Source organism: Artibeus jamaicensis, unplaced genomic scaffold (genome assembly GCF_021234435.1).
Source record: "Artibeus jamaicensis isolate MK-2021 breed Jamaican fruit bat unplaced genomic scaffold, CSHL_Jam_final contig_264, whole genome shotgun sequence".
Classification (NCBI taxonomy): domain Eukaryota; kingdom Metazoa; phylum Chordata; class Mammalia; order Chiroptera; family Phyllostomidae; genus Artibeus; species Artibeus jamaicensis.
Window position 1 is genome coordinate 1,122,758 of NW_026521576.1, and position 25,871 is coordinate 1,148,628.

At 40.5% G+C, this 25,871-nt stretch overlaps 1 pseudogene; it reads left to right on the forward strand.

Annotated features, from left to right (window-relative positions):
- The first annotated feature begins 15,515 nt into the window (after positions 1-15,515).
- On the forward strand, positions 15,516-17,471 carry LOC119040916 (ras-related GTP-binding protein C-like; annotated as a pseudogene).
- Positions 17,472-25,871: the final 8,400 nt, after the last annotated feature.

The following is a 25,871-nucleotide window of genomic DNA, read 5'->3' on the forward strand; positions in this document are numbered from 1 at the left end:
CCCAGCAATAATCCACTTTTTGGGAAGGTTTAATCTTGCAAATCCCAAATAATCAGTATGCTGGTAGAAACTCAGAGTAAAAGGTATCTGGACAGTGAAAATAAGTAACACAAAATTGTTGGGCTTATTAACTTCACCAGTCTCTCAAAATCTTCCTCTGAGCACTATGACTCTTCTCATTTGGTTTTGTGAGGCCCTTGCTGATCAAAAGTAACATCAGAGGTAAAAGCATATAAAAGATGAGGACTCTTAATTAACAGACAAATAGGAGCTACTCAGGGCCTACTACAAACGAGGCTTTGTGTTGGCCTTGGAGAGACAAAAATGTGTATAACTTTGATCTTGCCCTCAGATTATACACAATCTCTGTATAAACTAACATACAAATGATTAACTTTTTCCCCCAGCTGTTGGAGACACTGTCTCTCAATGACTTGGCTTCAGCTGTATTCAGTCCCTCTCAACATTCAGATGTCAAGAACAGAGGGCAATGTGCTCAGATGGGGCCCTGCTCTCCAGGTGGCTGAGAGTTAGGGTCCCAGGTTTCACATTCAACATGAATCAAATGGATAGTCCCCAAAGGAAGGGACACTGGGGAGCCAAAGTGAAAGGTGTCCATGTATCTCAGTCGGCCATGAGATAATGATCAGACTAGTTAGTGGCAGGAGTGCCACCCCATGTTTGTATGCCCCCTAGGTGAATGTAGTTTGTGACCCCAGCAGTAGAGGGGTCAAGTAGTTGACATGTTCATAGTCAGTACTAGCTCCCCTAACCTGGATCAGGTCATAACACTTGTCACTTGGGCACCTGCCTGGGACTCTGGAAGTCAGGATTACTAAGGATCCACAGAGGGGGTCCCCCAAGATACAGGAATAAGGGAATTTGCACCTTTGTCCTGTGGCCTCCTCATCTTTTATTAGATTTAAACTATTTTGAGGAAGCAAGGAGACTTCATGAGATCTTCTTTCAAGTGTAAAAACAGAAAAAAAGGACAGCAGAATTTTTCTTATTGATGAGGGAAGGCAGGACCTGCACATGGGAGCCTCTCTGGGGGACATGTGCCAAAGGCTGCAGGGGTAATTCTCCCAAATATACTCCAGTTTTGATCCAGAAACTTATAGTGGTACCTCCACTAACCTATATTTTTAGCACCATGCTTAAATTTATAATTCATATTGATTTTTCAAATGTTTACTTTGAAATAATTTCAAATTTACAGAAAAGTTACAAGAATTATGCAAAGAACTCCTGAGTACTTTCTACCCCAGATTCACCCATTTTTTTACATTCTGCAACATTTGTTTAATCATTTTTTCTCTTTCTCTTACAGACACATGTAAGAGAATGTCCTCATTCTGAGAAAATATGTTTGTGTTTACACACATACAGTGTTTTGTACATATAATATTCACATAGTATGAAAGATTTACAGGCATTTATAGTGTAATACATGCACATTCTTTTAACCATTTGAGAGGAGGCTACAAACATCCTGCTCCTTTACCCTTAATACTGAAGTATGTATTTCTTAAGAATGAGGACATTCTGCCCCGGCTGGTGTGACTTAATGAGTTGAGCACCAGCCTGTGAACTAAAAGGTTACCAGTTCAATTCCCAGTCAGAGCACATGCCTGGGTTGCAGGCCAGATCCCCATTGGAGGCATGTGAGAGGCAACCAATCGATGTGATCTCTCACACATTGATGTTTCTCTCCCTCTCCTTCTCCCTACCCCTCTCTGTAATGATAAGTAAGTAAGTAAATAAATAAATAATCTTAAGAAAAATTAGGACATTCTTTTCTCTAACCAAAGCATAGTTAGTCAACTCAGAAAATTCAACATTGACACTTTGTATGATTTACCATGCTTTAAATTACTCAAAAATGTTCTGTATAGGCCCTGGCTGGTGTAGCTCAGTGGATTGAGCGCGGGCCTGTGAACCAAAGGATTGCAGTTCAATTCCCAGTCAGGGTACATGCCTGGGTTGCAGGCTAGTTCCCAGCAGGGAATGCACAAGAGGCAACCATACATTGATATTTCTCTCCCTCTCTTCTTCCCTCCCCCCTCTAAAGATAAATACAATCTTAAAAAAATTTTTTATATGTCCTATGTAGCAATTTTTCTTTTTCCTGGTACAGGGTCACATGTTTCATTTAATCATGTTGCTCTGGCCTTCTTTCGTCTGGAACTGTTCCTCAGCCTTTGTCTTTCATATACTTGATTTTTTAATACCGCTATCATCCATTTATTTTATAGACTACACCTCCATTCCCATTTGTGGTTTTTCATGTTAGATTTATTTTATACTTTTTTGGCTTCAGTGGTAGTGTGCCCTCAAAATGGCACCTCTGAAAGCACATGATTTCCATCTGCTCTACATGGGTGATATGCATGTGATCACTTTGTTGCAGTGTTGTCCAGTTTCTCCTCTTTATAATTATGATCTTTCCCCTTTGTAATTCATAGGTAATTTGCATCAGAAATTCTCACACATTTTCCCAAACTGTCAGAACAAGATTAAAAACAACTTTCTGCATATGACTTGGCATACAAAAATTACCTCCCTAAATATTTAACAGATTCCGAAAGGGACCTGTCACTGTATCCAAATCATGGATTCCCAGAGACACAGCTGCAGCTCTGCACTGTCCACAGTTTGCAAGGCTCAGATGAAGGAACCACTGCCTCCATCCCTCTTGGTACTAAAGAACTTCACAGGACCAAGACTGACGTCTGTTGCTCATGGCCTAGGATTACTACATCTTTTTAAATTTTTTGACAAGAACATTAGTTTTTTTCCAGAAATTCTATCACATTAGAAAAATTCCCACTCTTCTCTCTGAAAAGTCCAGATATACAATGACTTTCTGCAAGAAATTTACTTGGGGAAGTCTTCCCTCTACCCCAGGTGATGATAAATACTCCCACCTCATCCCCTCAACCGGTAAATAAAAACCTCCTTCCCCAGCAGTGGCCCATTAGGAAAATTATCTAATTAAATGGAGTTAGCCTCTCAACCCTCCAGTGTTTGTGTTCTTCTGAACTTTACTTTTTCACCAAATAAGTCTCTGATTGCTAGTACTTCAGGTGAAAATTTTAAGAGAAGATGTGCATGAGGCAACATGGGGGGCAGCCAGTGCCTGAGTGCACAGCCCCACCCCTCCCAATCCCACACCAAAGCTGAGGGGCATCCTCACATTCTGTTGGAGGTTTTCAAATTTCAGTAGTGAACACATCACTTATAAGGAGAAATAAATCCCCAGTAACAATTTTATATCCAAGATACTGAGAGAAAAACCACATTTTCATTACAATTTTGCTTAAATACAAATAAAAATAGAATAAGGCTTATATCTTTTAAATAATTAAAAATAACAAAACTATTAATTAAATACAAACTAGCTGGCCAAGATGAAGGCATAGATAGATACGTATTGCCTCCTCATACAACCAAAAAAAGGGACAACAACAATTTAAAAACAGAATCAGAACTGACAGAAAATCAAACTGTATGGAAGTCTGACAACTAAGGAATTAAAGAAGACACATTCCTCCACACCAGCATGAGGGGCGGAGACAGGCAGCTAGGCAGAGAGGACTCCCAGCAAGGTGACAGCTGGTGAGCCCAGTGAAGCACCAGAGAGTGGATTGGGGCCCACAAGGCTGCAGATGGCTGGCAAGGCAGCAGCAGGCAGGCCGGTAAGGTGGTGGATTGCAGACTGGGGGTCCCATCCCACATTGGTGCAAAGATAAACCAGGGGAAACAACTGGGGAGCAGGACAAACTGCACAACCCAGGACCCCAACTCAGAAAAATAAAGCCTCAAACCACTGATTGAAAACACCTATGGGGGTTGAGATGGCAGGAGGAGAAACTCCCAGGCTCACAGGAGAGTTTGTTGGAGAGACCCACAGGGTCCTAGAACATACACAAGCCAACCCACCTGAGAATCAGCACCAGAAGGGCCCAATTTGCTTGTGGGAAGTGGGATGAAGTGACTGAAATATGGCAGAGAGCTGAGCAAGTGCCTTTGTTCCTTGTCAGACCCCTCCCCGACATACAGCAACACTAGCCAGAAACATGGGTTGCCCCACCCTGGTGAACACCTAAGGCTCCACCCCTCAATACATAATAGGCACTCCAAGACAAAAAAAAAAAAAAAAGGCCCAAACCAAAGAACAGATCAAAGCTCCAGAAAAAATACAAATAAGTGATGAAGAGATAGCCAACTTATCAGATGCACAGTTCAAAACACTGGTAATCAGGATGCTCACAGAATTGGTTGAATTTGGCCACAAATTAGATGAAAAAAACGAAGGCTACGCTAAGTGAAATAAAGGAAAACGTACAGGGAACCCATAGTGATGGGAAGGACACTGGGACGCAAATCAATGAAGTGGACCAGAAGGAAGAAAGAAACAACCAAACAGAAAAGAACAAAGAAACAAGAATTCAAAAGAATGAGGAGAGGCTTAGGAACCTCCAAGACATCTTTAAACGTTCCAATATCCAAATTGTAGGCGTACCAGAAGGGGAAGAGGAATGGCCGCGAGTGGAAAACTTATTTGAATAAATAATAAAGGAGAATTTCCCCAATCTGGCAAAGGAAATAGACTTCCAGGAAGTCCAGGAAGCTCAGAGAGTCCCAAAGAAGTTGGACCATTGGACCTGAGGAGGAACACACCAAGGCACATCATCATTACATTAGCCAAGATTAAAATGAAGGAGAGAATTCTAGAAACAGCAAGAGCTAAGGGGACAGTCACCTACAAAGGAGTCCCCAACAGACTGTCAGCTGATTTCTCAAAAGAGACCTTACAGGCAAGAAGGGGCTGGAAAGAACTATTCCAAGTGATGAAAGGCGAGGACATACATCCAAGATTGCTCTATCCAGCAGAGCTTTCATTTAGAATGGAAGGGCAGATAAAGTGCTTCTCAGATAAGGTCAAGTTCAAGGAATTCATCATCACCAAGCCCTTATTATATGAAATGTTAAAGGGACTTATCTAAGAAAAAGAAGATAAAAAATGTGCAGTAAACTCACAGCAAACTCACAATCATTAACAACCACACTAAAACAAAAGCAAACTAAGCAAACAACTAGATCAGGAACAGACACACAGAAATGGAGATCACATGAGGGTTATCAAAAGGAGAGTGGGAGGAGGAGAGAGGGGGAAAAGGTACAGAGAAAAGTAACATAGATGGTAGGTAGAAAATAGACAGGGGAGGGTAAGAATAGTATGGGGAATGTAGAAGCTAAAGAACTTATAAGTATGACACATGGACATAAACTAAAGGGAGGAAATGTGGGTGGGAGGGTTGTGCAAGGCGGAGGGGAGTGAAGGGGGGTGAAATGGGACAACTGTAATAGCACAATCAATAAAATATATTGAAAAAATGTAAAAAAAAAAAACTGACAGAAAATCGAACTGTATGGAAGTCTGACAACCAAGGAATTAAAGAAGAAACATTCACCCAGACCGACAGGAGTGGCAGAAACAGGCAGCCAGGGTAGGAAGAACTCGAGGCAAGGTGATGGCTACCGTTGTGGGTAGTCTCACATTTGCATGCAGATAAACTGGGAGGAACACCTGGGGACGGAGAGAAACCATGCAACATAGGGTTTCAGCATGAGGAAATAAAGCCTCAAAACCTCTGACTGAAAAAATCTGTGGGGACTGTGGTGGTGGGAAAAACTCCCAGCCTCACAGGAAAGTTTGATCAAGAGACCCACAGGGTCCTAGAATGTACACAAAACCACCCACCTGGAAATCAGCACCAGAAGGGTCAAATTTGGGTAACAGGAAAAGTGACTGAAAGCTAACAGAGAGCTGAGCAAGTGGCATTGTTCTCTCTTCGACCCCTCCCTCACATATAGCACCACAGTGCAGCAATGTGGGTTGCCCCACCCTGGAAAATCCCTAAGACTTTGCCCCTTATTACATAACAGGGGTGCCAAGACAAAAACATATTGCCAAAATGAAAGAACAGATCAAAGCTGCAGAAAAAATACAACTAGCAATGAAGAAATAGCCAATCTATCAGATGCACAGTTCAAAACACTGGTGATCGGGATGCTCACAGAAATGATTGAGTGTGGTTACAAAATAGAGGAAAAAGTGAAAGCTATGAAAAGTGAAATAAAAATGTACAGGGAACCAGGAGCTATAGAATGGAAAACAGGACTCAAATCAATGGTTTGGGCCAGAAGGAAGAAATAAACATTCAACCAGAACGGAATGAAGAAACAAGAATTTAAAAAAATGAGAAGACCTCTTAATCATGAGGCTGGGGAATGAGAAGCCTCTTGTACATGTAGCAGCAGTGCCAGGTCTTGGCCACCTGCAGTTTGAAAGAGTGCAGAAGGATTCCCCGATCCACTGTGAGGATGCAGTTTGGGGTTAAGAATGGCAGTTTTGCTGAGTCTTATTAAGAAATCCAAGATGGACTGGGAGGAAAGAAGATGGCAACAGAGTAGAACGGAGGGGATTCCATTTCCCATACACATGGGAGAAAATCCTAGCAGATCTATGGAGGAACAGCACAAACAGCCAACAGTTACCCAGCACTTATGAAAATAAGAGACCAGAGATTGTGACAGACACTGAAGGACCAGACAGTAAGGAGACAGCTGCAGGTCAGTGGAGTCTCAAGAACCTGAGCAAAGACAAAAGCAGTGATGGCCAGCGCCCAGTGGCCCTGGTCAGGGACCAACACCCGGCGCCCAGCGGCCTCAGCTGGTGAACAGTGCCAGGGGCATCTGCCACAAACTCTTCAGGAGCCCCAGCACCCAGCAGGTCTACAGCAGACACTTTGGGATCCTCGGGCCTGCTGCGGGGTCCTTGGGAGAGAGCCAGATCATCAGCTCCCTCCCTCCTCGTCTAAGTGAGGTTGGGTAACACTGGGCACAGACCTGTCTGCTTGAGTTTGCAGAGGACAAAGGGCATGTTCAACCACGGACTCTGTGGTCACCAGCCCAGGAGAATTGAGAGGGGCATTGTCGGGCTCTGACTCCGATAGTCACCAGTCTGGCTGGGGGATTAGGCTGGGCTGAGAAACAGGCATTTTGGAGAAATTCTTTTGGAAAGTAAACTGAAGGATTCTCCTGCAACAGCAGCTTGGCCTGCTCCCCACCCAGCCTGGCAGCATTCCAGAGGATGAGCAGAAGCTCTTGAGTTTCCCCACAGAACTGCGAAGGTCCCTGCCAGATCCCACAGGACCCAGGCAGCCTGGCTGGCCCATGCGCCTGCATCCCAGCCCACAGAGAGGCCCCATAGGGAAAGTGCTCGGAAAATAACCTAAATCGCCTACGTGGGGCGCTGGGGGGAGGCGCCAGGCTAGCTCTTGGGAGAGCACTCGCAGAAAGATCACACCAATCAAACTCTCAGCCTGCTTCAGCCAGAAAAACTGGTTTGGCCAGTTTGAAACCAACAAGAGATGTTTTATTTATTTTTTTAAGTAATCTTGTATCTTTTTTATTTTATTATTGTTTTATCTTTCAGTACCTTTTTCCTTTCCTTTCTTCTTTCCTGTTTTATTCCTTCTTCCTTTCTTTCCAAACTTATTGCTTTTTCATCCCTTCTCCTGCCCTTTTTGTTTGTTTGTTTGTTTACTTTTCTTTTACCCACAAGGGACACAAACAACTGGGAACCGCGAAAGTTGGACCCAAAGAGGGAGCATCTCAACAGTAGAGATGGAGAGACAAATTTCACTTTGCTATAGCAGAGAAGCCACAAGTTGCTGCTTATTTGTATTATTATTTCTTTCATTATTCTCACTTCTTTTATATTTTAATAGTATCTTTGTATTCCTCCTCTTTCTGTATAGGCTTCTTAGCCTTGGCTGGTTATATTGTATCATTTGGCAGGTTTCCCCTGTTCTTTCCTCCACAGTGTATTGCTAATTTTCTATACTTCACACCACTTGTTTTCATTTAGCACACTACCCAAAGTTCTATACCCCCTATTAATGTTATCCAAAACACATAAAATCTGTCATATGATTGTTGCTCTAATATTATTGTAAATAATAGCTGTTCTATACAACAGTAAATACTTCACAACACATCTCCTGGATCTTAGCCCACTTTACAGATTCCTGAATTCTATTACTGTAGTGATTAACTATATTTTTTCACACACACTACACCTATTTACTATCCTTTACTCTCACCTTACCTCAGAATCTGACCACCCACAACCTCACTGCTTTCTAGGTCCAACTCACAAACCTTCCCTCCCCAACAAGAAACTTATCTTTTGTTCTTCATTCCTAAAAAGTGGAAAGTTGGGTTGAAGATTATGGTTAACAATATATATAGCTTAAAGATCTTCTATCTCTTCTCTACCAGCTGTGACTGTAAATATAATAAAATACTCTCCTGCTGTCATAAACCATTTTGCCTTCTCCTCCAACTGATCACAAAAAAAAAGGAGGAGGTGGAAGCAGAGAACATCAGAATACCTGAAGGAGACAACACCACTGAATCTCACAGGTATTCTACCACAGAAGTTCACACCATAAACCCAGAACAGATCAATTTAAGAAGCTGAGACTAACAAGAAGAGTCTCACAAACAATGGGAAGACAAAGAAACAATCCCCAAATGAAAGAAAAGGAGAAAGCCTCAGAAAGAATGTTAGATAAAATAGAGGCAAGTCAACTATCAGATATTCAATTCAAAGCACTGGTTATCAGGAAGTTCAAAGAGCTCACAATGAGCTACCAGAAACTACAGGGGAGTTACAACGACCTCACTGCAAACTATATCAACATGAAAAAGGAAATGGAAACTATCAGCAAGGGACAAGAGGAAATGAAGAATACAGTAGAAGGAATCAAAACCAGGATCAATGAAGCAGAAGACTGGATCAGTGAGGTGGAGGACAAAGTAGAAAAAAACTTCCAGAAAGAGCAAGAAAAAGAAAAGAGACTCAAAAACAATGAAGAGGGATTAAGAGAAATGCAAGACAATATGAAACGTAATAATATCTGAATAATAGGGATACCAGGAGAAGAAGAAGAGCAAGGGATAGAAAACCTATTTGAAAGAGTAATGAGAGAAAATTTCCCTAATTTGATGAGAGAAAAAGTCACACAAATCCAGGAATCACAGAGAGTCCCAATCAAGAGGAACCCAAGGAGGCCCACTTCAAGACACATCATCATCAAAATGGAAAAATTCCAAGACAAACAGAGAATCTTAAAGGCAGCAAGGGAGAAAAAAGAAGTAACATACAGAGGAGTCCCAATAAGGTTAGCTACTGACTTCTCAATGGAAACGCTCCAAGCCAGAAGAGAACGGCAAGAAATATTCCAAGTAATGAGAACCAGAGGCCTTCAACCAAGGTTATGTTATCCAGCAAGGCTCTCGATCAAGATAGCAGGCCAAATAAAGAGCTTCCAAGACTAAAGAAGTCTAAAAGAATACACCTCCACCAAATGAGCTCTGCAAGGAATACTAAAAGGTCTGCTTTAAGGAGAGGAAGGAAAAGAGAGACAATGAGAAGCACAGGTATAAAAATGACAATGAATAAGTACTAATAAATAATATCCTTAAACATAAATGTACTAAATGCTCCAATCAAAAGACATAGAATACCTGAATGGATAAGAAAGCATGACCCACACATTTGCGGCATACTAGAGACCCACCTCAGGACAAAAGACTTACACAGACTAACAGTGAGAGGCTGCAAACAAATTTTCCAAGCAAACAGTGAGGAAAAGAAAGCTGGGGTAGCAATACTCTTATCAGACAAAATAGACTTCAAAAAAGGGAATAAAAAGAGACCCAGAAGTTCACTTCATAATACTCAAGGGAAGTATTCACCAAGAAGACATTAACATCGTAAATATATATGCTCCAAACATAGGAGCACCCAAATACATAAAAAAAAATCTTAGAGGACTTCAAGAAAGATATTGACAGCAACACAATTATAGTAGGGGATTTTAACACCCCACTGTCAAAAATGGACAGATCTTCCAAACAAAATATCAAAAAGATATTGTGGAATTAAACAAGGCCCTAGATGAAATGGACTTAACTGATATGTATAGAGCCCTTCATACCAAAGAAGCTAAATGCACATTGTTTTCAAATGCACATGGAACATTTTCAAAGATAGACCACATGACAGGACACAAAGTGAGCCTCAAAAAATTCAAGAAAATTGAAATCATACCAAGCATTTTCTCTGACCACAAAGGACTAAAACTGGAAACCAACCCCAAAGGAAAAAAACCCAGAACACCCAAAATAATGGAGATTGAATGGTATACTATGAAACCATGAATGAGTTAAGAATGAAATTAGAGGCCTATCTAAAAACGATAGAAACATTTCAAACAAACAACCTAACCCTACACCTACAAGAACTCGAGGAACAACAACAAAGACAGCCCAGAGCAAGTACAAGGAAGGAAATAAGCAAGATCAGAGAAGAATTAAATGACATAGAGACTAGAAGCACAATTCTAAGGATCAATGAATCAAGGAGCTGGTTTTTTGAAAAGATAAACAAAATAGACAAGCCATTAAGTAGGCTCATCAAGAAAAGAAGAGAGAGGACAGAAATAAACACAATCAGAAATGAAAGAGGAAAGATTACAACTGATACCACAGAAATAGAAGGGATTGTAAGAAATTACTACAAAGAACTCTATGTCAAGAAATTTGAAAATCTAGGTGAAATGGACAAAATTCGTGAAAAATATAATCTTCCAAAACTCAATGAAGAAGAAGCAGAAACTCTGAACAGACCAATAACAGCAGATGAAATTGAAGCAGTAATAAAAAAAAAAAAAGCTCCCGGCACACAAAAGCCCTGGTACAGATGGTTTCTCAGGAGAATTCTACAAAGCATTTAAGAAAGAGCTAACCTCTATTCTTCACAGACTATTTCAAAAAATTCAAAATGATGAAAGACTCCCAAACTCTTTTTATGAAGCCAGCATCATCCTAATTCCAAAACCAGATAAAGAAACAACAGAAAAAGAAAACTTCAGGCCAATATGTCTGATGAACATAGATGCTAAAATCCTCAACAAAATATTGGTGAATTGCATCCAACAATACACTAAAAAGATCATAGATCATGACCAAGTGGTATTCATCCCAGGGATGCAAGGATGGTTCAATATTCACAAATCAGTAAATGCAATACATCACATAAACAAAAGCAAAGATAAAAATCACATGATCATATCAATAGATGGGGAAAAATCTTTTGATAAGGTAAAACACCAATTTATGACCAAAACACTCAGCAAAGTGGGAATAGAGGGAGCATTCCTCAATATAATAAAGGCCATATATGAGAGACCTACAGCCAACATCATACTCAATGGGCAAAAACTACAAGCTTTTCCACTAAGATCAGGAACAAGACAAGACTGTCCACTTTCACCACTTCTATTCAATATAGTATTGGAAGTTTTAGCCACAGTGATCAGACAAGAAAAGGAAATAAAAGGCATCCAAATAGGAAAGGAGGAAACAAAACTGTCACTGTTTGCAGTTGACATGATAGTGTACCTGGAAAATCCTATAATCTACCCGAAAACTACTCAACCTAATAAGTGAATTTGGCAAAACAGCAGGATACAAAGTCAATATCCAGAAATCAAAGGCATTTTTGTATACTAACAATGAAACAGCAGATGCGGAAATCAACAATAAAATCCCATTCAACATAGCAAAAAGAAAAATAAAATATCTGGGAATAAACCTAACCAAGGAGGTAAAAGATCTGTATATGAAGAACTACACAACACTGAAGAAAGAAACCAAGGGAAACATAAACAAATGGAAACATATACCATGTTCATGGATTAGAAGAATTAACATAATCAAAATGTCCATACTACCTAAAGCAATTTGCAGATTCAATGCAATACCTATTAAAGTACCAATGGCATATTTCACAGACATAAAACAAACACTTCAAAAAGTTATATGGAACCATAAACGACCCCAAATAGCAGCTGCACTTTTGAGAAAGAAGAACAAAGTAGGAGGGATCACAATACCTGATACCAAACAGTATTACAAGGCCACTGTAATCAAAACAGCATGGTACTGGCATAAAAACAGGCACATAGGCCAATGGAACAGAACAGAGAGCCCAGAAATCAACCCAACTTTCTACAGTCAATTAATATTTGACAAAGGGGGCAGTAACATAAAATGGAGTAAAGATAGCCTCTTCAACAAATGGTGTTGGGAGAACTGGACAGCTACGTGCAAAAAAATGAAACGAGCACAAACTTACACCATACACCAAAATAAATTCAAGGTGGATAAAAGACTTAAATATAAGCATGGCACCATTAAAATCCTAGAGGAGAACATTGGCAAGAAAATCTCAGATATTTCACACAGCAATATTTTCACTGATATGTCCCCTAGAGCAAGGGACATAAAGGAAACAATAAACAAATGGGATCTCATCAAAATTAAAAGCTTCTGCACAGCTAAAGAAAACAGTATTAAAATAAAAAGAGAACCAACTGTATGGGAAAACATATTTGCCAATGATACTTCAGACAAGGGTTTAATCTCCAAAATATACAAAGAACTCACACTACTCCACTCTAAGAAGACATCTAACACAATTAAAAAATGGGGAAAGGACTTGAACAGACACTTCTCCAAGGAGGACATATAGAGGATCCAGAGTCACATGAAAAGTTGCTCAATATCACTAGCTATCAGAGAGATGCAAATTAAAACCACAATGAGATACCACTTTACACCAGTCAGAATGGCCATCATAAACAAAGCAACAAACAACAAATGTTGGAGAGATTGTGGGGAAAAAAGGAAGCCTAGTTCACTGTTGGTGGGATTGCAGACTGGTTCAACCATTATGGAAAACAGTATGGACTTTTCTAAGGAAACTAAAAATGAATATGCCTTTTGACCCAGCAATTCCACTGTTAGGAGTATATCCTAAGAAACCTGAAACACCAATCCAAAAGAACCTATGCACACCAATGTTCGTAGCAGCACAATTTACAATAGCCAAGAGTTGGAAGCAACCTAGGTGCCCATCAGTAAATGAATGAATCCAAAAACAATGGTACATTTACACAATGGAATTTTATGCAGCAGAAAGAAGGAGCTTTGCAAGACTACCCTTTGCAACAGCATGGATGGAACTGGAAAGCATTATGCTGAGTGAAGTAAGCCAGACAGTGAAAGACAAATACCATATGATCTCACCTTTAACAGGAAGCTAAACAACAAAAAAGCAAAGACACTTAAATAGAGAACAGGCTGACAGGGACCAAAGGGGAGAGGGGAGAGAATTTCAGGGGAAAAGGGGAAGGGTTCACAGGAATAAGTATAAAGGACACATAGACAAAAACTAAGGTGGGGGGGGCGGGAAATGTGAGGGAGGTGGGGAGCACTGGGGATGGTGGGTGGGATTGGAATAAAAATAGAAAACTGTACTCAAACAATAATTAAATTTAAAAAATGAGGAGAGGCTAGGAACCTCTGGGACAATTTTAACACTCCAACATCCTAATCATAGGGGTACCAGAAGGAGAAGAGGAAGAGTGACAAGTGTAAAAGTTATTTGAATAAATAATAAAGGAGAATTTCCCCAATCTAGTGAAGGAAATAAATTTCCAGAAAGTCCAGGAAGCTCAGAGTCCCAAAGAAATTTGACCCAAGGAAGCACACACCAAGGAACATCAAAATTACATCACCCAAGATTAAAGATAAGGAGAGGATATTAAAAGAAGCAAGAGAAAAGAAGACAGTTACCTACAAAATAATTCTCATAAGACTATCAGCTGATTACAGGCAAGAAGGGGATAGAATGAAGTATTTCAAGTCATGAAAGGCAAGGACCTATATCCGAGAATATTCTATTCAGCAAAGCTATCATTTAGAATGGAAGGACAAATGAACTGCCAGATAAGATCAAGTTCAAGGAGTCCATCAGCACCAAGCCGTTATCATATGAAATGTTTAAAGGACTTATCTAAGAAAAAGAAGATGAAAAATACCAACACTAAAATGACAACAAACTCAAAACTATCAACAATCGAACCTAAAAAAAAACCAAAAACGAAGACAAACTAAGCAAACAACTAGAACAGGTAGAGATTCATAGAAATGGAGATCACATGGAGGGTTATCACTGGGGAGGGTGAGGAATGAGAATGGGGGAAAAGTTTCAAGGAATAAGAAGCGTCAATGGTAGGTAAAAAAAAAATAGTCAGGAGGAGGAGGTTAAGAATAGTATGGAAATGGAGAAGCCAAAGAACTTATATGTATGAACCATGGACATGAACTAAGGGGAGGAGGAGATGGGTGTGAGAGGAGGCATACAGGGTGGAGGAGAATAAAGTGGAGGAAAAAATGGGACAACTGTAATAGCATAATCAATAAAATATATTTTAAAAAGAAGAAAATAAATACAAACTAAACTAACCAGTGTAAGTACAAATTAGGAGCAATAGGGCAGTGGCAGTTGTGGGCGGGGCCTGGGGTGGAGGTAGGGGCCTGGTGACCTGGAGAGGGGCAGGCAGTCTAGCTGGCCTGTCAGGTAGGGGTTGGTGTGCCAGCCCCTGGAGCAGTGACTCATTTGCAAAGGACTTTTGCTCCAGTTTCCCCATGGAGGAGGAAAAGGAGGTAGGAGGCATGGTTGGGATGGGGACTCAGGGAGACTGTTGTTGGAGATTCGGGGTATGAAGGGCTGGCGGTGAGGACTGTGCTCAAGGAGCTCAGAGCAATGTCAAAGTCCTCCTTCTATAAGGTGGTGTTTCATTAAATGTTACCCAACTAACATTTAATGAAACTCTGGTGAGGATGTGGAGAAAAGAGAACCATATACACTGTTGGTAGGAATGCAAACTGTTGCAGCCACTGTGGAAAATAGTATGCAATTTCTTCAATCATCTAAAAATGGAACTGCCCTTTGACCCAGTTATTTCACTGCTGGGAATATAACCTAAGAATCCTGAAACACCAATTCAAAAGATCTTTTGCACCCCTATGTTCATAGCAGTACAATTTACAATAGCCAAGTGCTGCAAGCAACCTAAGTGCCCATCGGTAGATGAATGGATTAAAAAAACGTGGTACATTTACACAATGGAATACTACACAGCAGAAAGAAAGAAGAATGAATTTCTACCCTTTGCAATAGCATGGATGGAACTGGAGGTATTATGCTAAGGTAAATGAGCCAGTCAGTGACAAATACTATATGATTTCATAAGAGGAATCTAATGAAGAAAATAAACTAATGAGCAAAACAAAACCAAAGAAATGGAAATATGGAACATTCCAACAGCTGCCAAAGAGGAGGGAAGGGGGTGGAGAATGGTGGAAAGAAGGGGAAGGAATTAGTTAAAGAACATGTATAAATGACCCATGGACATGGTCAACCGATGTGAGGACTGACTCTGGGAGCAGGGGATGGGAAGGGCAGAGGAGGCAAAGTGGGGAAAATTGGGACAACTATAACAGAATAAACAAGAATTTTTTAAAAAATGTTTTTAATGTCACCCAACAAGATTTATAAAGATGACATTTCCAATACTTTGTTTGTGAATTTCCAAAAACAGACTTTCCCTGGGCAAATGGATTTTTTTGACCCCACTTTTGACTATAAGATGATCTTGGGGGAACAGGAGCATTAACATACTAGGTCTGTCTGGAAAAAGTCCAGCCATTGTTGGTATAATGAGAACAATTTGGGAAACATCAGTGTAACCTGGCAGCCAAGGGGAGTGGACTACAGTGCACGTGGGTGAGCAATAATGAATTTACTGTACTAGTCAGCAGGGGTAGTAGATGCCCTTGAGTGAGCATGTGTACTGTGTGGCCGCGGAATTCAAAATGACTGAGCGAATGTAGTAATGAATCTGCATTCAGCTTGAACATTCCTCTGCGGAAACTATTCAGATGATTCAGAAGGCTGCAGCTATGGGCAACTGGTAATTAGCAACTTCATCACAACAATGCACCACTCATGCATCACATCTTGTGCATAGTTTTGTAGTAAAACATTGAATCACCCAGGTGACTCGGCACCCTGTGACTTCTGGCTTTTCCCAAAACTAAAATCACCTTTGAAAGGGAAGAGATTTCAGGCCACCAATGAGATTGAGGAAAATACAATGGGGAACTGAAGGCGATTTAGGAGAACTGTGTGAGGTCCCGAAGTGCCTACTTTGAAGGGGACTGAAGAATTATTGTCCTATGTACAGTGTTTCTGTATCTTGTATCTTGTTCAATAAATGTCTCCATTTTTCAATATTACATGGCTGAATACCTTCTGGAAGACTTCATTGATGCATAGGGTGACTACATGAAGGCTTTAACAAAACTTGACATTACTGTTTCTAAAGCCTACAAAGTTAACCCAGACATGAATTTTGATGTTTTTTCCAAAGAAAACTATATTTAATAATAGTACAATGTGAATGCAAAACTAAACTGGAATATAGGTTTTTAAATTATATTTTATTGATTATGCAATTGCAGTTGTCCCAGTTTTTCCCCTTTGTCCCTCTCCACCCAGCACCCCCCACTCCCTCAGGCAATCCCCACACCATTGTTCATTATCTTACATTGTTCAAGGAACTCACACTGTGCATATAAGTTCTTTGGCTACTCCATTTCCTATACTGTATTTTACATCCCTGTGGTTATTCTGTAACTACCTACTTGTACTTCTTAATCCCCTCACTTCTTCACCCATTCCCCCATACCCCTCTTCCACCCAGCACCATCAAAACACTCTCTGTATCCATGATGGCCTGTGTGAAGATCACAAAATGGAAACACAGAGGGACATCCATCAAAGGGCCAATGATGACCATGCAGGTGCTGAGATAGAAACATTCTACCTTCACTTTTATTTGACTAGTACTCATATCTCTGACCATTCAATGTTTGAAGGTGGTACAGAAGAAACTTATTCTAAAACTGCCAACCTTGGCAACTTCTACAACTACTACATGTTTTTATATTAAATTCAGGCACTGGAAAAACTTTTCAAAATTGTCAGCAAAATCTATATTGCAACAGATGGTTCTACTGTTGATATGCAATCTTTTGAACTTTGCTGTGACATGATTAACATTGTAACTGACGTTTCTTGTTTATATGGGTTAAATGAAAATAGCAGTGGAAGCACTTATGGCAAAGAATTTATGACAATTATCAAGCTGAATAATACAACTGCCATTTATTTAAAGGAAGTGACTAGATTTTTGGCCCTTGTCTACACTCCTAGGGAAGAAAGTTTTGAACAAAAAGATTTAATAGACTATAACTTCCACTGTTTTTGAAAAGCTATTCATGAGATTTTTGAGGTGGGTGTGACTTCTCACAGGGGCTGTAGACACCACACCCACCAGTGCTGGTGGACACCACATCAGCATTCCCAGCACGGAAACATTGGCACACAATGGCATGCAGCAAAACACCATCTAGTCTGAATTCCAGTAGTCAGGGCTCTGTGCAAGCCTACTCTTTACTCCATGGTCAGATGTCATGTGCTACAGGACATGGAAGTTGGTTCCTGTCCCACTTCCGGTAGGCAAGGGGTAGAGTTTCCTTCAACCAGTGGTATACAACTAAAGCTACTATTTCTTCTTTTTTAAATATAGGAAAAAAGAGAATTTTAGAGACCACAAACTTGTGTGTTTCTCCTCTTTAGGGTCCTACTTTAAGAAGTTGGGATGTTTTAGACCTGGAGTAACACCACTTACTCACCTTTACCAGGAATGCTGCCATCATTTACCAGTTGAAAATAATAGAAAGAACTGAGTTTTCATATGCTTCACTTAGGTTTTAAGTTGAGTAGTTTCTAAAAATTCTTCCTTGCTGAAGCTCTAAAACTGCCTCTCAGATTTCAGTTTTGGACGTTGCATACCTGTGAACTTTTAAATGCAGTTGCCTGCTAACTCAGAAGACTCATGGTCTGATTGCAACAAAAGACATTCCTGTGTTTGTTACTGAAGAAATGAGAAACTTCATGCTACATCAGACCAAGAGCAAGGTTCAGTAATGTAAGTATTGAGGAAAAAATTTTAAAACGGAAGAAATTCCTGTTCATGTATTTTGGGTAGCAGATATCTGGGTTCTTTCTCCTACATAAGATAAATGATCAATATCACTGTAGCAAAAGAATTTTTGAAATTGTTTCCCCCACAATGTTCTCCTTCTAAGGGAGGAACTCATTATTTCATTGAAATATTTAACTTATTTTTCTTTAGATGTGATACTGTAATGGGGTACAGAGCATGGGGTCCCCTGATAGCAGGGGAGACCCCCTACTATCAGGGCAGGAAGTGGGCAAGAGGGGTGTCCACAGAGCAGAAAGTATAACACTTAAGACACACTACACAACAAAGGTAAGATTAACAACCATGTTTTTCTGGGAAGCTACAGAATTGTGTTTGAGATGGAGAATGTGCAGTGATATAGGACATATAGCCAGGGGAGGCAGATGCCCTCACTGGATGTCTGTGTATCACTGGGAACTCCCTGACTATATGGCACCTGAAAGAGGGTCAAAGACACTGGGGAGCTGACAAAAATGGCAAGCACTAATGCACCATAGGAAGAGCTAGATACAAGGTCACATAGAAAGTTCAGAGCCAAGCATTTAAATCAGGATGGGCCGAAGGTCAGAATCTGGAGAGCCACAAGGTCAGAGGAGGTCTGCAGAGAAGTATGCAGAGAAGTATGCAGAGAAGGCAGCCATGAGATCTGTCTGCCTGGGAGATCTGCCTGGAAAAGTCAGTGACAGAGCTGATGGAGCTGCATGGACCTGCCTGGCCACCCAGAGATATCAGAAATGCTTGGAGCTGAAATGGGACTGGGAATGCTGAGCTGCAGACTTCTGCCTAGAGCACCTCTGAGTGGCATATTCTGAAACTGGCCTGGTTTGGCAGGGAGAGACTGGACTATTTCTTTTGGGGTGTTTTTAAAGAGAGCAGGACTTAACAGCAGAAATCTGCTATTCTTCTAAATCTGTATAAACTTTAAATAAACAATCCCTTTGCTTTCTCACTAAACTCTTGCCCTGGGAGTCATGCTTCTTGGCAGTGGGCAATCAAACCCCACAGCTATTCCAGAACAGCATTGGTAGGGTTCTGTACCAGCACCAGCCACTACATAAAGAATAGCTTTATTGTAAGCTATCTAGATTCTTTTTAAAAATATATTTTATTAATTATGCTATTACCGTTGTCCCATTTTCCCCCTTCACTCCCCTCCACCCTGCACTCCACCTCCCACCCACATTCCTCCATTTAGTTCACGCCCATGTGTCATACTTGTAAGTTCTTTAGCTTCTACTTTTCCCATACTATTCTTGCCCTCCCCCTATTTTCTATCTATCATCTATGCTTTTCTCTGTACCTTTCCCCCTCTCTCCTCCTCCTACTCCCCTGTCAATAACCCTACATGTGATCTCCATTTCTGTGGTTCTGTTCCTGTTCTAGTTGTCTGCTTAGTTTGTTTTTGGTTTTGTTTTAGGTGTGGTTGTTAATGATTGTGAGTTTGCTGTCATTTTACTGTACATGTTTTTAATCTTATTTTTCTTAGATAAATCCCTTTAACGTTTCATATAATCAGGGCTTGGTGATGATGAACTCCTTGAACTTGACCTTATCTGAGAAGCACTTTATCTGCCCTCCCATTCTAAATGAAAGCTCTGCTGGATAGAGCAATCTTGGATGTAGGTCTTTGCCTTTCATCACTTGGAATACTTCTTTTTTTTAATATATTTTTTATTTTATTGATTATGCCATTACATTTGTTCTATTCCCCCCTCCATTCCCCTCCACTCTGCACACCCCTTCCCCCCCTTTAGTTCATGAACACGTGTCTCAAGTTCTTTAGATTCTATATTTCCCATACTATTTTTATCCTCCCCCTATTTTCTATCTACCATCTATGCTACTTATTTTCTGTACCTTCTCCCCACTTCTCCTCCCACTCCCCTGTTGCTAACCCTCTATGTGATCTTCATTTCTATGGTTCCACTCCTGATCTAGCTGTCCTTTTAGCTTGCTTTTGTTTTAGATGTGGTTGTTAATAACTGTGAGTTTGCTGTCCTTTCACTGTTCATATTTTTTATCTTCTTTTTCTTAGGTAAGTTCCTTTAACATTTCATATAATAAGGGCTTGGTGATGATGAACTCCTTGAATTTGATCTTATCTGGGAAGCACTTTATCTGCCCTTCCATTCTAAATGAAAGCTCTGCTGGATAGAGCAATCTTGGATGAAGGTCCTTGCCTTTCATGACTTTGAATACTTCTTTCCAGCCCCTTCTTGCCTGTAAGGTCTCTTTTGAGAAATCTGCTGACAGTCTGATGGGAACTCCTTTGTAGGTGACTGTCCCCTTATCTCTTGCTGTTTCTAGGGTTCTCTCCTTCATTTTAACCTTCGCTAATGTAATTATGATGTGACTTGGTGTGTTCCTTCTTGGGTCCAACTTCTTTGGGACTCTCTGAGCTTCCTGGATTTCCTGGAAGTCTATTTCCTTTGCCAAAATGGGGAAGTTCTCTTTTATTATTTGTTCAAATAAGGTTTCCACTCGTGGCTGTTCCTCTTCCCCTTCTGGTACCCCTATAACTCAGATGTTGGAGCATTTAAAGATGTCGTGGAGGTTCTCCTCATTTTAAGCCTCTCCTCATTTTTTTGAATTCTTGTTTCCTCATGTTTTTCTGTTTGGTCATTTTTTACTTCCTTCTGGTCTGCTCCCTTGATTTGAGTCCCAATTTCCTTTCCATCACTTTTGGTTTCCTGTGCATTACCATTCATTTCAATTAGTTTAGCCTTCATTTGTTCTTCTAATTTGTGACTAAAATCAACCAGTTCTGTGAGCATCCTGATGACCAGTGTTTTGAACTGTGCATCTGAAAGTTTGGCTATTTCTTCATCACTTAGATTTATTGGCTCTGGGGCTCTGAGCTGTTCTTAAGCCATGTTTTGATCTGTTTGTGCCTATTACCTATGAGGAGAGGCGCCTTAGGTGTTCACCAGGGCAGGGCCACCCAGGTTGCTCGTTTGTGACACTGTATGTGGGGGTGGGGTCAGAGAGGGAGCAATGGTGGTCCTCTCCACTCACCCAGTCCGCCTCACCGCTCTCCCCCGCCTGTTTATCTGAGTGCAAATGTGCGAGCCCGCCGCCTTGCACCACCGGAGCTAGCACAATGTCTCAAAGCTCACCTCTTCACTGGTTTATCTGCGCTCGAAAGTGCGACCGACCACAGACAGCCAGCCACGCCTCTTCCCTGGGTCCGCCCGTAGCTAGCCCACACCTGGGATCTGCGCCCTTGGCTGCCTGCACATTGTCCAGGTTGGGGGATCTTTTTTGCCAGACCCGCTCTGCTGCTGGCTTCGCCCCCTCACTGGTTTAGCCGAGCGGTTTGTTGTTTTCGGACTCTGTATTGTTTGATTTTCGGTGTGGTTTGGCTGCATTTATTATTGTTAAAACTTCATTGTTTTTAGATTTGGTTGTTCGAGGATGCAAAGTGTTTCCACCTACGCCTCCATCTTGGTGGAAGTTGGAATACTTCTTTCCAGACCCTTCTTGCCTGTAAGCTCTCTTTTGAGAAATCAGCTGACAGTCTGATGGGAACTCCTTTGTAGGTTACTATCTCCTTATCTCTTGCTGCTTCTAGGATCCTCTCCTTAATTTTAATCTTGGCTAATGTAATTCTGTGGTGTGTTCCTCCTCAGGTTCAACTTCTTTGGGACTCTCTGAGCTTCCTGGACTTCCTGGAAGTCTATTTCCTTTGCTAGATTGGGGAAGTTGTCCTTTATTACTTGTTCAAGTAACTTTTCCACTTGTCTCTCTTCCTCTTCTCTTTCTGGTACCCCTATAATTCGATGTTGGAACGTTTAAAGCTGTCCTGAAGTTTCCTAAGCCTCTCCTTATTTTTTAAAATTCTTTTCTGATTGGGTGTTTCTTCCTTCTGGTTAACTCCATTGATTTGAGTCCCATTTTTTTCCCCATCACTGTTGGTTCCCTGTACATTTTCCTTTATTTCACTTAGCGTAGCCTTCATTTTTTTTTTTAATCTAATTTGCAGCCAAATTCAACCAATTCTGTGACCATCCTGTTTACCAGTGTTTTGAGCTGTGCATCTGATAGGTTGGCTATCTCCTCATCACTTAGTTGTATTTTTTTGTGGAGTTTTGACCTGTTCTTTTATTTGGGCCATTTTTTTTTTTGTCTTCACGCACCTGTTACGTGGTGAAGGGTGGAGCCTTAGATGTTCACCAGGGCGGGGCAACCCACATTGCTGGCTAGTGACGCTGTGTGTGTGGAAGGGGTCTGAGAGGGAACAATGGTGCTTGCTCAGCTCTCTGCCAGATTTCAGTCACTTCCCCCACTTCCCACAAGCAAATTGGGCCTTTCTGGTGATGATTCCCATTTGGGTGGGTTTGTGTACATTCCAGGACCCTGTGGGTCTCTCCAGTGAACTTGCTTATGAGGCTGGGAGTTTCTCCCAGCACCTCAAAACCCACAGGTGTTTTCAGTTGGTGTTTTGAGGCTTTATTTCCTCTCACTGGGACCCTGGGTTGCTCGGTCTGTCTTGCTCCCCAGTTTTGCCTGGTTTATCTCAGGCAAATGTGGGACTGCCTGGTCCGCCAGCTGCCTTGTGCGCCACACCCCATTCCACAGTCACCACCTCAATGGGTCCACCAGCTGCAGCTTTGATGGGAACCCTCTGTGCCCTGGCTGGCTGACTCCGTCCCTCCTACCGGTCCAGATGACTCTGTCTTCTTTAACGCATGGCTTGTCAGACTTCCATACACCCGATTTTCTGTCAGTTCTGGGGTTTTTTGTTTTTAAATTATTGTTGTCCTTATTTTGGTTGTTCAAGGAGGCACAGTGTGTCTGTCTACCTACGCCTCCATCTTGGCCAGAATTCTATCTAGATTCTTTAAGTACTGCTGTTTTATTGACCATGAATGACCCTGAAACTGGAAAAGCCAACATTCATGCTGCTTGTCACCTACCAGACCAATAAGCAGAGGCAGGGACTGAATCTTTATGGGTGCATTATTCAGATGATTGGTGATCTGAAAAGATGGTGGGTTTGTACCCTAACAGACCATCTTATATTTCATTTAAATCAACTCTTTTTATAAGGAGAAGGAAAGCATAGGTAAGGGGTTTGGAATTCAGGGAAAAAGTTAGTCAGATAAAAGGTACAGCATTCTTTCACCTGTGTCCTGGGCTGTGAGTGTCTCACCTGGAGTACAATGGCTCTGATGCCATCCTGATTGCTAGAGACCCCCTGAGGTAAAAAAGGTAGAACTGCTTGCTTACAGTCTCCAGGAGTCTGGGTGGATAATACCTTCAGTTCCTGGAACAATAGTTTTTTACATACATTGGTTACTAAGCTTATTAGCTACTACCTGAAACTAAAACTTTTCCAAAATTTGCGTCCCCAGCATAAATATTGGCTATTTGATATTTGGCCAATTAACAAGTGTGAGTTAAAAAAATTAATTAGGTTTGCCCTGGCTGGTGTAGCTCAGTGGATTGAGTGCGGGCCTGCAAACCAAAGGATTGCTGGTCCAATTCCCAGTCAGGGCACATGCCTGGGTTGCAGGCCAGGTCCCCAGTAGGGGGTGCTTAAGAGGCAACCACACATTGATGTTTCTCTCTCTTTCTCCTTCCCTTCCCATCTCTCTAAATAAGTAAAAAAAAAAAAAAAATTGTTAAAAAAATAATTAAGCTTGTTGGGAAGATCTTATTCAGGTAAATAAGAATTTTGTTATGTCCACCATGGAAGTTACTGCATACCTTCCTATACCTATACCTATATTGAAGCTTGGTAACGTTCCTGTTTATTTTTCAAGAATATACCTATAAACCAAATTAAATCAGCATTTTGTAGGAGTTTCCTCTAAATTATTCCTAGTAGAAGGTGGTCAGGTCAATTTGATTTTAATAAGACATATAGAGGCTGAGCCATTAATAAAAATTTGGAATTGAACTGTGACAATATTCAATCAAACCCAGGAATCCCATAAACTGCTTTCTTATTATTGGAAGAAGGAAAGATAGGCTTCCTCAGAGTCTTTCAGGGCTAATTACTAGCCTATCTCTACATATTGAATAACCAAAGTATTTTACCTGAGGTAAATTGAATCAGAGATTGTTCTTTGATATTCTATTGTGTTCTTTTAGGAATCTAGTAATTTCTTAGAGTATGAACTAAATTATCAACTTGTTGGATTAGAGTGGAATCTCTAGGAAGTTTAACGTCATTTAAATCAGCTTTTAGTATCTAAGACAATAGGTGGGACTTTGCTGTGTATACCTGGGGCATTTCTGTCCAAGTAAATTTGTAATCTTCCCAGGTGAAAGCAGAGGTATAAAAATAGAACATTATATATTATTATTTATTTTGGCAAAGATTCCCATGTAACTTCAAGAATCTCGAATAGGCCTAATTAGGCCCTCTTGGCACACCAGGCAGAGCATCAGTCTCATAATCAAATAGGCCTAATTGATTTAAAAAAATTTCTTCTATAAGGAGAGAAAACAAAGCCTCAAGGTGTGCCAGGGTCCACTGGAATTACTGTTATTTCTCGGTTAAAAAGTCTCTTAAAATTTAAACTTTGGAAAGGTTTGTCAAACAAACTGAATAAAAAGAACACATCAGCCCTGGCTGGTGTAGCTCAGTGGATTGAGCTTGGGTCTGTGAACCAGAGAATCATGGTTCAATTCTCAGTCAGAGCACATGTGTGGGTTGCAGGCCAGTTCCTAGCAGGGGACTCATGAGAGGCAACCATACATTGATATTTCTCTCCCTCTCTCCTTCCCTTCCCCTCTAAAGATAAATAAATAAAAATCTTTTAAAAAAAAGAACATATCATAAATTTTTTTGTGAACCTGGGTAAAAAAAACCCACATTGTATGGCAATAACTTAAAAAAACATCAATCAAACAAACCAGTTTTAATATTAAATACTTTGTCTAGACGATAGGATCCTGCTTAGTTTATGTATTTTCTTTAGACCAATAAAATATTACAGCCTAGTAATGCCATCTAGAGGCAGAAAAATGCACTACACATAATATACAAATATTACATAAAAACCATATACATAATCTGAATTACTGATTTTGTAGAGAAGGCAAGGGCAATGTTAGTTACTTATGTTTATAAACTTAAGAGTTTCACAAACTTCTACAACCTTCACAACTTTTTACAAACTTTTGCAACTTTCAGATTTTCATAAACCTTCTTATCTATTCAGAAATAAACATCTTTCGAACTCACTTTTTTCCTTTTCCCTCAAAAGTATTTCCATCTCATTTCTTCTATTACCAAAACCATGCAATTTCTTTCCAACTTGATTTGAATTTTTAACTTTTAGAAACTTCAATTTCCAATGTAATCAAAAATAAGCAGCCAGGATTTCCTAGATTGACTTTTTTCATAACCTGTAGAAACATAGATTCCTCTCTGCAAATTCTCACTTTCAAGAAGCACACCTCTAAGAAAGACATTTATTAACAAGACACTCATTAACAGCTGCAAACCCATTCCACAGTCTCTGTTCAACAAAAGCCAAAAGCAGATGAACTGAAGACTTGTTTAGCAATTATTCTTTTAGCATTTCAAAATATTTAGATATTCAATAACTTTAATCAAAATTCACTAATTTAGAAAGAAATATCTAAAATAAATTAAATTGCTTTGATCTGATATGGCTAAGGTTTTTTTCAATCCTTTTGACAAGGTTTACCTTCTGGCCCCAGGTGGTGCAGCTCAGTGGACTGAGTGCCAGACTGCGAACAAAGGGTTGCACTTTTGATTACCAGTCTGGGCAATCAAATGTCTGGGTTGCGGGC